The sequence below is a fragment of the Pseudoliparis swirei genome, chromosome 11, assembly GCF_029220125.1.
Source record: "Pseudoliparis swirei isolate HS2019 ecotype Mariana Trench chromosome 11, NWPU_hadal_v1, whole genome shotgun sequence".
Classification (NCBI taxonomy): domain Eukaryota; kingdom Metazoa; phylum Chordata; class Actinopteri; order Perciformes; family Liparidae; genus Pseudoliparis; species Pseudoliparis swirei.
The window spans coordinates 11,856,271-11,869,369 of NC_079398.1; the positions used below are offsets into that span (position 1 = coordinate 11,856,271).

At 46.4% G+C, this 13,099-nt stretch overlaps 1 long non-coding RNA gene across 2 annotated transcripts; it reads left to right on the forward strand.

Moving 5' to 3' along the window:
• Positions 1-1,269: 1,269 nt before the first annotated feature.
• LOC130201747 (uncharacterized) lies at positions 1,270-5,335 on the forward strand. 2 transcript variants are annotated; one of them, XR_008833248.1, is made up of 4 exons: positions 1,270-1,507; positions 1,646-1,950; positions 2,035-4,016; positions 5,310-5,335. It is a non-coding gene; the product is annotated as an uncharacterized LOC130201747 (long non-coding RNA). The 2 variants fall into 2 exon arrangements; XR_008833249.1 differs by lacking the exons at positions 2,035-4,016; positions 5,310-5,335 and having other exon boundaries at positions 1,646-1,997.
• Positions 5,336-13,099: the final 7,764 nt, after the last annotated feature.

Below are 13,099 nucleotides of genomic sequence, written 5' to 3' on the forward strand. Positions count from 1 at the left end.
AAAGTCTGGCGTCTTGGTGCTGCGAGAAAACCTCCTGCTGAGCTCCGTAATTGAACGGCGCTGTTCTGCTATTATTATCCCGGTTCACCTCCGAGCGTCTAACATGCTCAATAATGAAGGCTTTGGTAATTAAGTTAGCTGATTAGGGACCTGATATATAATTAAATTCACAGGGAATCGTCCTGAGGATTGTTCCAGCAAATGAAAAAAAAATCCTCTTTGTGGGCCTCAGTTGAGCAACCCGCTTGAATATCAATTAATTACTCATGTCATGTTATTAATTTTAAAAATTACTTAAACATTACTAAACTAATTACTCAACAGTAAAAGTTAGTGAGTTGCTACTTTACTGAAAGCCTTTAAACCCATATGTTACAACGTCGCCGCTGCCTCGCCCCCTTTAGCTCGATTGCTTTGCTTCACGGCCCTAAAAATAAATATGTGACCCATCTTCTCACCGGCCGCACACATCACGAACGTAAACTTTGTGAGAGACATTTCTTTGTCTCAGCGACACACTCGCGAGATCTGCGAACTAATGTTCGCAAACGCCCGAGCTAGCACATTTTCAGAATGCTAAATATAGCAAATGCAACCCAATCTGCTTTCACCCATCCGCACAACATCCGCCATAATGCACATTTGGAGTCCCCCGTGGACCGTTTGCTCTTTTGGTGGAGGCTAATCTACCAAAACCCCACCATGCCCCGAGCTTACATGTCGGTGTATCCACAGAAGGCAGGGAGAGCGAGATCATATAAAAACCTCCATTAAACACGGCGAACAAGCATAGCCTCGAATTGTGAAGCTACTGTATCGTCATTGTAAATTAAAAAGTCAATTTGAACACTTTTCTCCATGGAGCAGAGGGGAGGACGCGAATAGACTGAAACGACTCTGCCCGGGTGCTCCGACACACGAGTTGGTCATTAGGGGCTTAAAATCAGATAAGTGAAGAGCTAATGCTTGACGAACGCCCCTCGCCGTCACGCCCTCTGCGTCGGCATCGCGGAGCCTCGGGTGAAAGGCGATGCCGGCCGGCAGAAGGCGGCGTGCTGAACAGGTGACAACACACAGCCCCCGGGCCCGGGTCGGTTTACTGTAGAAAGTCACGCGGCAGATGGTGTCCAAGGAAGTGAATTAGCACAGAGAGGCCGTGTCCACACACACCAGATGGGGGGAGGAGAAGAGACAAAAGAAACTGGGGGAGAAAAACAATGAGGTAAAGGCTGATCGTGGGGGGGGGGGTACGCTTTGTATGAGCTCATTTGTTTGTTTGCTTGTGTGTGTGTGTTTGTGTCTTTCTTGGCCCGATGAGCCTTGGCCAGGTTCACGGGCCTTGTCGACTGCGATTACACCCGTTCTCGGACTCATTAAGGCCAGATCGCACGTCTGGCACGCCTCGTGCTCATGAGAACGTGGTGCAGTGGCTCAAACATGCTAATGTGTGTTGTCTACTGGTTGAAAAGGTGGTGAAAGCTGAGAGAGATGCTGAAACGGAGAGAGAGTAAGAAACTGACGCCTGTTTCTTTTTCCCCCCCCCCACAAAAAAATAAAAATCACACATCGTCCTCAACCTGTTTCTAATATGAGTCTTTCTTCTCTTTCGGTCCCGTCCTCTTCTTGTCCTCTGTGGTTACTTCAGACTGGCCGAGCCCCGACATTTGATCCATCACATTACATGTGTGACAAGTCGCTCCTTCCGAAACAAGAAACGACGACCGCAATCTGTGTCTGGAGCCGGAGGGAAGCGTCCGTGTTTCACCTCCCGGTGTCGGTGGATCAGGAATGGGCTCTGGAATGTTAATAAGGGAGGGAAAAGGCCAAACACGACTTAAATGCCACACAGATGTGGCATATCGGTGATGCAATCTCGCAAGGAAATGAGGTGCGGCGCTTCCAGCCGCGGCGTTGTGTCGGAGGGCTGTTAACGTGACGACCGTACACAAGGTTGGAAATAGAAAATGTCAGAATAAAGTTGCTGTGTCACTCTGAAATGTCTCTGGCTAACTTGTTTTTCAATCTCCCCCCCAGTGCACGCCCCTCCACCGCCCATCTGGCTGTGATTATTGGCCATGGCCTAATCCAGCGCCGTGTCCCTTTTGACACAATGGGGAAGGGCCGACTCTCTGTTGTCTCACTTCTTCTTCTTCTTCTATCCCTCTTCTTTCGTCGCCGCCTCTCCTCCCCCCTCATGCTCTCTCTCTCTTGCGTTCTCTTCCGACCTGTCTCCGTTTCGGCTCTGGTTCCTCCTCTCCTTTTTGCCCGGGTGCTGCTGCATCTGTCACTAGCCGAGCGGCAAGCGTGGCGCTCTGCCAACGCTGACAGCTGGCAGAGAGAAAGGGAGAGACAAATAAGCGGCAGAGGAAGAGAGGGAGAGGGGAGGGCGGTCGATAAATATCTACACGGGTCGAACATTTCTAATATCACCTTTCTGAACGCACATAGAATTACGGAGAAATCGATGACGGTCTGACGGATGAGCAACATAAAGGGTGGTGCAGCAACAACAACCTGCAGGATGGAGCTGGTGTCTCTTTGTGTCCGTTAACCTTGGAGCATTACTCCTACTGTTCTTACTTTCCCCTTTTTCAAAATATTGGTTTTCATTTTTGTTTCTGGACGTAATGGAGGAGGTTTAAAAAACGCTGTCGATCCTTTTCCCCAAATCTCTTTCAGTTGGCAGGCGGCCATGTTTCATGACGGGGGGGCACACTCAGGAAGAGAGCTCGAGTGGACTGATCTGTTTATTGACCTTTGTTTGTTTACAGGAGGAAATAAATAATCAGAGGATGGATTTTCTGTCGTGTTGAGAGACTGCGGAAGGATCATTAATCCTACATTCCAGCTCATTACCCCCATAACTAGTCCTCCAAGTCGACTAAGCTGCCTTCCACAGATGAGCCGATCCGACTCCTCCTGTTAAACTGCTTTCTGATCGGATTCTAAAGTGAACCCTCAGTAACTTTTAGCAAAACACACAATCTTCAAAATAGTCTTTTTTTTTCTCTTTTTTTTCTAAATTTTGTAAACAAAGGAATGCAGAATAATACCTCAAAGAAGTTAGGGTAAACAGAACTTTACATTCAGTCGTTTGGAGGTTGTGTAACTGACACGCTGTATTTATATACAAAGATTTCAAATGAACAAACAACCACGATAACAGCAAATTAAGGTACATTTAAATATAGTACGAATTGAGACGTGGAAAAGTCAAATCATTCATAAGCAGTAAAATGCACCTCGGTTGGCTTTACTTGGAGGTTTCTTAGCGTTGCGTTCCTTCTAACATCAGAAAGAAGTCTGAGGGTCTGACTCTGCTTCAAAGGTCACAACGTCTACTTCTTATAGTCTCATGGGTTTGACCCGTAGGGTCTGAGGTCGACTAACTTTAAGTACATGTTGCTGTTTATTATCTGACTTTCAGTCTTTGAATTTTTGAAAAATCACTTCCTAAATAAAATGCATTATTATTACCGTGATATAATTGCCAGGTGCATGGTTTGGCTATAAGGCTTGTTTAGGTTTACCCAAAAAAACACCCGACTGGGGAGAGATCATTGGGTTAAAACAACCTCACTGTTTCAGTTCAACTTTATTCAGGTTATGGGAAACTAACAGCAGTCTCCTGCGTTAAAGGCAAATGTGTTGTTGAAGTATCCATTGTTCTCTCTTGTGGGCCTGCAGCCATATACGTACAGCCCCACATGAGGATGGGCTGGTGGGAAGGCAGGTGGTTTTTTGGGAGTTTTTCCTGATCCGATGTGAGGTCCTGCGACATGGATGTCTATGTGTACAGGTTGTAAAGCCCTCTGAGGCTAATTACCTTCGCATTGAAAATGCCGGAAGGTTATGTTTTGATCGCCGTGTATTTATTTATTTATTTATTTGTATGCGTGTTATTCGCAAATCTCAAAAAGTATTGAACCGAATCGCATGAAATTTGGTGGGATGATTGTTTATTATCCGGGGACCAGTTGATTAGATTTTGGGATCGATCGGGTCAAAGGTCAAAGGTCCGTAACAGAACAGACTGACCCAGCCGACCAAAGAACGCTTCCGGCCTGTCTCGTACAGGGCGTACGATTTTTCATCACGAGGAAAACTGGACAAAGTCAGCGGAAACAGCTGACGACCCAGTCAGGCTGTTTCCCTCCCCCGTACACTGGCTCTTGCCTGGGCTACTGCAATGTTCCGGCTCTTGACGCCTTTCAGAGGAGGACTTCGAGATATAGGCTGGAGACACCGGATCTGGAATCCCTCTCGCTGTAGCCATCCGATCGATAACCGTCGTGGAAAGAGGAGAGCGTCGGCGCAACCGAGTGTTATGTTCCCAGCTTCGTCGCCTCGGAGGCGCCGCGCCAGCGGAGGATTTCCAGCTTCACCAGTCAAAGGGAGGGGTGAGCAAAGTTTCATGAACTTCCTTCCCTCGACCGTTTAACAAGTCTTTTGACTGTCCCATTGATCTCTTACAGGGGCCCCACAGGATTATCCGTCTTCATCGCTCTCAGCGGGATTGAGTTCTTTTGTGGGGAAAGAAGACGGGTCTCTGAGATTTGAACTGCTTCAACGGCCAAGATATTCACCTTTCTCCCCAGGCGCTAAATCTCATTGTTAACCATGTCCCCAAGAATGGATCCTGCGAAAAGTCAGGTTCCTTCAAGTGGGACCCCAGCGGGATCTTGCCAATGAGGGAATGGAGGAGTACTGTTCTCACGTTCTGCATGTCGCGGAAGTTGACACGGCAGAGCGAATATTGACGGGGAAACAGGCTAAGCGTCTCAACTCCCTCAGGCCAGGTAACCGGGTGATCGGGCCTTTTCCTGCAAAGTGAGTCAGATCGCTAGGCAAATGTCATGAATCCAGCGCCTAGAGTGTGTTTCTGGTGGCCATCCAAAAAATGTGGCCGTATGTGTAGCGCTTGTCCGTGTGTGTGCGTAATAGATGGGCTTGCTCCAGCGCTGCCGATTCCCCATCCCTGGTGAAAGAGTTTTGTCGACTCATAGGTGCCATACGCTCGTTGTCTAGATCTCCGAGAACAGACCACCTGGGTGACCACCTCCACATGGGAGGTTGCCCACAATACCCTTCCTCCCAGGCACAGGCACTTTTCCCTAACAACGAGGAAGGATGAAGGCTGTTGCGGACGTTCATCGCAGGTCGCGCCCTCGTAATAGGGAGGGGCAGCAATTCCTGGTAGACTTAGCTGCTTCATTTATAAATGAACAAGACTATCCACGACTTTTTAATCAGCCTGGGCCATCAGGAGTTGGCCCTAGAGGGGGGTACTGTTGTGCACCCAGATAAAGGTCATGAACAGGTCAAAATCTTTCGCATAACTCAAAAAGTATTAAACGAATCGCATGAAATTTGGTGGGATGATTGTTTATTATCCGGGGACCAGTTGATTAGATTTTGGGATCGATCGGGTCAAAGGTCAAAGGTCATGAACAGGTCAAAATCTTCGCAGAACTCAAAAAGTATTGAACCGAATCGCATGAAATTTGGTGGGATGATTGTTTATTATCCGGGACCAGTTGATTAGATTTTGGGATCGATCGGGTCAAAGGTCAAAGGTCATGAACAGGTCAAAATCTTCGCAGAACTCAAAAGTATTGAACCGAATCGCATGAAATTTGGTGGGATGATTGTTTATTATCCGGGACCAGTTGATTAGATTTTGGGATCGATCGGGTCAAAGGTCAAAGGTCATGAACAGGTCAAAATCTTTCGGAACTCAAAAAGTATTGAACCGAATCGCATGAAATTTGGTGGGATGATTGTTTATTATCCGGGACCAGTTGACTAGATTTTTGGATCGATCGGGTCAAAGGTCAAGGTCAAAGGTCATGAACAGGTCAAAATGTTCTTGAATCGCATGAAATTTGGTGGGATGATTGGTTATTATCCGGGGATCATTTGATTAGATTTTGGGATCAATCGGGTCAAAGGTCAAGGTCAAGGTCATGGAAAGGTCAAACTCTTTTTTTACCATAGCACGATACATTTTTGTCCAATTGGCATGCAACTAATGCCAAAATGTTCATAATTCAATGCCCAATCTTGTGATATGCAAAGGTGTGCGCTCTACCGAGTGCCCATTCTAGTTTGTAATTTGTGCTAATGGGCTGTACAAAATATTGGCAAGACTTGGCAGATAGCGTAGGCCCGGTCGTCCCAGGATGCATTGCCTGCTAAAACATGGACCAGCGTGGACTCTCAACACCGTAGGCTGGTCTCACTAAAGATATGAGCCTGGACCCGGTGTTAAAGTAGCGATCCTCTGATGATGCTGAGCTATAATGCGTTTGTATTGCACAGAGAAACTTGGTATTATATCATAGCAAGCGTGTGAAAGTATGGGGCCGAACTTCAGCCACACTTGCGGTGTTGTAAAGTACAGGCCGAGCGTGGGAAGCCTTCGAAGGCAACAGATTAGTGGTTCGCCCACTCTCCTGATGCAGCATCGCTCTGGTGTTGTATTTAACCGCCAAGGAGCACCGTGGGTGACCCGGAGTATTAATATGTGCACCGTGTTTAGCTGGCAGCACAAAACTATTCTCTCACGCCTGCAGCGCAAAAACAATGGTGGCATGTTTATAATGTATACACAACTATATATATATATATATTAGGGCTGTGAAACGATTAAAATTTTTAATCGGATTAATCACAGGTTTTTGTGGATTAATCATGATTAATCACATATTACCGATATTCTCGGTATATTTTGTGAGAACATAGAGATTTATGACAAAAGACGGATATATACATTTATACATTCTTCTATACAATGGTGCTGCAACTCAGCAGTTATTTAGCAGTTTTCTTCCATATGGAACATTAATACATCTTCATCCTAAACAGAATGTTTAACCCTCCTGTTACCTTTCGGGTCAATTTGACCCCATTCAATGTTTAATGTCGGTGTTCTTTGGGGTCAATTTGACCCCAGGCTGTTTTTCACTGTGTCAAACATATCAGAAATATCAACTTTTTTATTTATTTAAAGGGCTATTTAGGTAGTCAACAAACGAACATAAAGTACCTCACACTTAAACTTGGGAAGCAATATTAATTCTAATAATTTTCTGGAGGTTTTAATTGCTGGGGTCAAATTGACCCCGAGGGTAAAATATGTTCGTAAATGTAAAGGTAACAGGGAGGTCAAACAGAGCATTTTTCTCTTGTTTGTCAACCATTAACTCCACCATGATACAATCTAAAGGTGGACAGATTGACAAGTGACTTTTTTTGCTCGGTCCCGATGCGCACGGAGCTCTGTGGCGCGCGAGACGGAGATCGATAAGTGTTAACGCAACGCGAAGAGACAGAAATGACATGCTGCTGTGGAGATACGATCAACAACAGACGTTTAGTTTAATGAAAGAACAAAGACGTGCTCTAGAGAACATGTCAGGCGGGCCAATCTCTTTAATGTCATGCGATCTACCGACACTACGCCGCGATCGACTGGCAGGTCGCGATCGACGTGTTGAGACCCTGATCTACAGGAAGTAAAAGTCGTAACAAGGTTTCCGGAGGTGAACCTGCGGAAGGATCATTACCGATGAACAGACCGTCTGCATGAGAGCGGACAGAGTTCAGATTGAAGTGGTGTATTGGAAGCTCATTTTGCAAGTGACTTTTTTTTCGTCCCGACGACCAACAACAGACGGATTGGAAGCTCATTCTGCGCATGCGTTAAATGCGGTAAAAAAAAATAACTAGTTAAACCTGAAATTGAATTAACTGAGTTAACGCATTATTTTTCACAGCACTAGTTTAAACATTCTGTTTCGGATGAAGATATATTAATGTTCCATATGGAAGAGAACTGCTATATAACTGCTGAGTTGCAGCACCATTGTTTGTTTTTTTATGAATAAAAAAAGAATGTATAAATGTATATATCCGTCTTTTGTCATAAATCTTTATGTTCTCATAAAAATATACCGAGAATATCGGTCATATGTGATTAATCATGATTAATCCACAGAAACCTGTGATTAATTTGATTTAAATTTGTAATAGTTTCACAGCCCTAATATATATACAAGGTGGTGGAAACTTATTTATGTACTTGGCTGTCTGGAATCTCAGTCACAAGAGTCCTTACTCTGACTACAAGAGCAACGCAGAGGGCATTGATGGGGGGGGGGAAGGAGGAGAACAAGAACAAGAACAAGAACAAGAACAAGAAGGATATCAATGTGTTTCCACTCAATAACACAAGATAAATGAAGCTTTTTGGAAGAAGAAAAATGAAGTAAATGTTCTGTTTTCCATCTGGAGAATGTATGTCAGTGGGCTGCACTATCTGCCTGTCCCACATCCCCCTCTCTCTCTCTCTCTCTCTCTCTCTCTCTCTCAGTGCAGTACAGTCGTCTGTTGCCAACGCAGCCGATTCATATTCAGAGTGCGTCCTCCGCTCTCTCTCCACGCTGCACCCTTCCATTGACGGGCTAATGGACTGAAGGTCTGGGCAGCACACATTCACTTCATTAAGTCACGGCCGCTCTACCACAACATCCTTTTTACTCACACACTCAGACGCTGCCGCTGCGTGCTGACTAAATCACAGGCATGAGCGGGCTCGCTGTAACTACCTCTTCACTCCCGGAGAAGCTTTCTCTGGGAGCTCGGAGCCCGGCTGCAGGGAGTTCCTCCCATTCAGTCCCTCAAGGGCACTGGTGAGGTCGGGGCGCCGACGCTGGACGAAAGTGACCGGCTCACAGGTGGCGTTCCACTTCATCCCAAAGGGCTTCGTTCTTCCACACCACTGGGACCGGGACTTTATAGACATTATTTTATTGTCATGCTAGATCAGAAAAGGGCCTTTCGTCAAACTGTAGCGAGAGTGACGGATATCTGTGAGGTTCATAGGAATCTACGACGCGGTAGATTCATATTTATACACACCTACACACACAGACACACACACACACACACACACACACACCAGAGCGGTATCCATCTTCACACCTAACTCACCAGAAGGTGAATAAGCACATTTCCCCAAAATGACATTCCACCCGCCTTCATCCAACATGGATCCCGAGGCGTGGCGAGCCCGACGAGGTGGCACGCCGCTCCTCGTTAGCTCTCATTATTCGACCGTCTGCGCCACCAAGAAGACCTTGGCATCTATTTCCTGAAGCGGTAATGCAATTGGAAACTTTTTGGATTATCGGCGGCGCTCGGGGGAATATACAAACAGAGTTATATGCACACACACTCCTCTCCACTAAGGTCCCCCCCCCCCCCTCCCATTCCCCAAATTGAATCAGAGCTTTTAATGAAGTTAATTTACCTTGGCCTCGACCTGAGCACCGGGGCAAGGAAACCCCTGGGCTTGTCGGAATAAAGACTTCTGATATCTGAGATGTGCGAGTCAACATTGATAAAGTAAGAGGAGCTGCCTGAGAGTTTGCTCACACCGTTTCCTGTGTTGTGGTTCCAGTGCCAACAGCTGTAAGGGAAGTAAGAGAGTGTTTGTGGGTAAGGCACTTGTTTGTGTATACATATATATATATATATATATATATATATATATATATTTGTGTGTGTGTGTGTGTGTGCGCGCACACAGCCTGTTCTTCCACCCACCCGCTGGGGGCTGTACTATTTCCTGGTTGCAGGTGCTGCAGTGAGATCACTTCCTGCCGGCTCCCCCCCTGTGTGAGCATCCGTTCCAGCTCCAGCAATTTCCTGTCCACGGGGAAGAGGAAACTATAGGAAACAGGATGAGCATCCCGGGCAGGAGGGGTCCGAGAGGGCTGGGAGAGGTGAAGGGAGGAGGTCGCGACCCTGGAAATAGGGGTGACAACCATATCAGAGCCGGCATTCCCTGCTGAGAGTAGATTGCGGTGTCTTTTTCAACATTAGGTGCTCACACAGGGTCATTACACTTTCATAATTTCAGGGGGGAGTTTTAAGAGGACACCCAGAATGTATGCGTCTGAAGTTCACATTAATATTGCAGCAGCTATGCTTATTTTCTTTAGTTACATGTAGCCCTGCAGCAAGAAGCCACTTAGCTTAGCATAAAGACCCACCATTAAAAGCACAGCCTGTATTTATGCTAAAATATTCTAATTGTCTCCTTACTGTAACTTCATAGAACTTCAGCGCACAGCTATACCCAAAGAACGAGAGCACACTTTTCTTTGCCCTCCTTTGGGCTCATTTTACACATCAAAGACTTGGGGAGTATGCTATACTTTTGCACATGTGAAAAATAAGTTGCATATATCCTTTTGTGTCTCCAGAGAGAGAGATGTGCGAAGTCTCATAAAATTACCTCGAGTGGTATTGCTTGAGTCAGCATTGGTTGGTTGGGTTCAATACTACAGGTTTGAAAATGAAGGGGGGGGGGGGGGGGGAGATTCATCTGTAGCCCGCTCCTGGGAGTACTCTTTTAATGGGCATGGATAAGAAGCCTGTGTGTAACCTTGTATGGGAGGGCCAAAGGTCAAATGTGATGACGGCGATGCAGCGAAACCTCCTGTTTGTTTCCCTGAATTCAACTCGACTCGTGTTTCCTCTGACCAACGAGACACTTCCCCGAGACACTCGAAAACCCCCGTCACCCACCAGACAGATGTTCTCCACCTATACTCACATCATGTGGCGTGCCGTGGGCCTGGGGCCTGGGCCTTCAGTGAGGTCCTACACAGTCCCACCCGAATTAATCCACCTCTTATTACTATCATTATGATGCCATGGCTCTAGACACTATACAGTGTGACAGAGAGGCAGTATAACCAGGCGTTGCGTCACCTTGAAATTGACATTTTTATTCAGAGAATTGCAGGGGAAGAGTATAATACAGTCCAGTTCAACTACTAGGCAAGAACATAGTTGAGTGCAACAGAGTTATATTAATATTCTTCTTCTATCCATTTCTGGTCCACAAACTTTGAGCTTTAAGTCCAACTTTTTTTACAGTGTGTTCACTAAACAGCGCATTGTCACCCAGAGCAGTTTCACCGTGATGATGAAGATGAAAGTTCCTGTTTACCCAAACACATGACACAATTTATGAGTCTTTTCAATATTTCCCTATTGTTCTTCACCTTTTCATTGTGCAGCTCCGTTGCCCTGCCGCTTGTTCGTTGATCTGTAGATCCGCTCGGGTGTCCCCAGAAGTTTTCAAAAGCACCGATGCTTGTAAGTGCCGAGCCGTACTTTGGTGTCTCGTTGCTGCCTTGGTTAGACAACTCAAGTTTGCAAAGCCAGTGTGGCTCCAAACACCAAATAGATCACTTGCAAATGATAGGCATTCCCAGCAGTCCGGTGTGCAGAGCTTCTCGGAGTCTGAGCCATTGGTAGCGCTCGTAGTTGGAACTTTGAACGTGGCGAACGAACCCCTTCCCCGGCTGTGACGTCGTCGTCGTCGGTCTTAAAGCTCGTCTTGAGAATGGCCTTATAATTATATCCTCGACCAAATCGATATCTTCTCCTCCTTCCGCCATTGTGGGTTGAAAAAACAGCTTAGTAGTACGCGAATTAATTCGTTTGTCAAATTCAGTTTCCTAGTTCTGACTCTGAGGTTCTGCATCTACCTGCCCATAGGACCCGCCTCTCAATATTGGTCATCCAATCAAAAGACGTGCAGCACTCCGCCTCCTAGCTGCTCCTGTGCCGGTTCCGGGGCCAGCTAGCTGGCCTTCAGGAGCCAACTCTAAAGCTGATTGGTTGACACAACATTTTCATTCCCATTCACTTTAAGCTACCAGCGCCCGCAATGTTGATTCTGCAGGCCTAAGGGCAGATGTTAGCCCCCTGGCAACACACGATGGCTGAATATGATTGGATAAAAGATCTAACATAAAGACCAGCCCTCCAAATCTCAACCTGGGGCTGGAAGCAGTGCAACCAAGAAGAAAGCTATGAAATGAAGAGTATAACTCTTACTCTGGGGAATAATGTAATACATATTTGTGGGAACATTTATTTTAAAAAAAATTTTATTCTGATGATGTTTAGGCCAGCAGAGAAGGCCTTGCTGGCCCTGACGGCCCACCACTGCTCACATGTAGTCACACGGGACCCATTCATTACTCAAGACCACGGGCCATGTGAAGGGCGAGCCCGGGCGGATAGGATCGCTGTCTTACTATTCAAAAATACAAACATGTTGTGCTGTCCCCTTTGAGAGGGGCTCTGTGTGAGGGGGGATGTGCAAGGCTGCAGCTCGACAACTTCAGGGAGATATTCCTTCACCTGGGGGTCATTTTGTAATATCTGGCCTTTTATGGTCTCCTTTAACAGCTGGTAAGACTCTTAGTCGAAATAAAAATGGCTGAGAAGGTCCCAGACGCTCTATAACTAGAAGGAACCTTCAATCTGACTTTTTTTATCATAATGATCTGATTTAATATTAGGGGTCACGTGTAACATGAACCCTATAAAGTAAATAGAAAGCTGAAAAGCTGGGCTATCAACACATGTGATCGGCATCTTTCCAGGAATTTCCTCTGGACCAATCTCAGCTCCATGCGGAGACAAAGTACGATCCATTCGCTGTATTTTTTAACCCCTAAAACCTCCCTCACGGATCCCAACTTGAACCCAGTTCCCCGCGGACCTCCGACCTCCCCATATCCTGTCAGGAGCTGCTGAATCTCACATCATCTGTGTGTGTGTGTGTGTGTGTGTGTGTGTGTGTGTGTGTGTCGATGGAACTTCCTGTCAGAAAGTATGTGATTTCCCGTGCTCACACAGCTGGGCTGTCCAGCGCTCTGGGAAAACACCCTGTGCTATGGGGGAAGCTTGGAGGAACGCTGTGAGTATCCCAAAAGTAAAACATGATTTGAGTTCACGGTCACGTGTGAGATGATCGTTGGGAAATGCAAAGAAGTTCAGCCCCCGTCGAATTCATCTGGCATTAAAAGTTCCCGTCCGTCAGATTGTTGAGCCGCCTCCTTGTTTTTCCCCCTCGTGCTGATTAAAGGCCCCGAGCTCCACGAGGAGTGAGACACACAGGAGTCCTTTAAACGCTCGGTCGGCATTCTTACGGGCGTGTGTCATCGCTCTACTCAAGCATGTCAGGAATGTGAAGGAAGGCGAAAAGGGAGAGACACAACACAAAGGA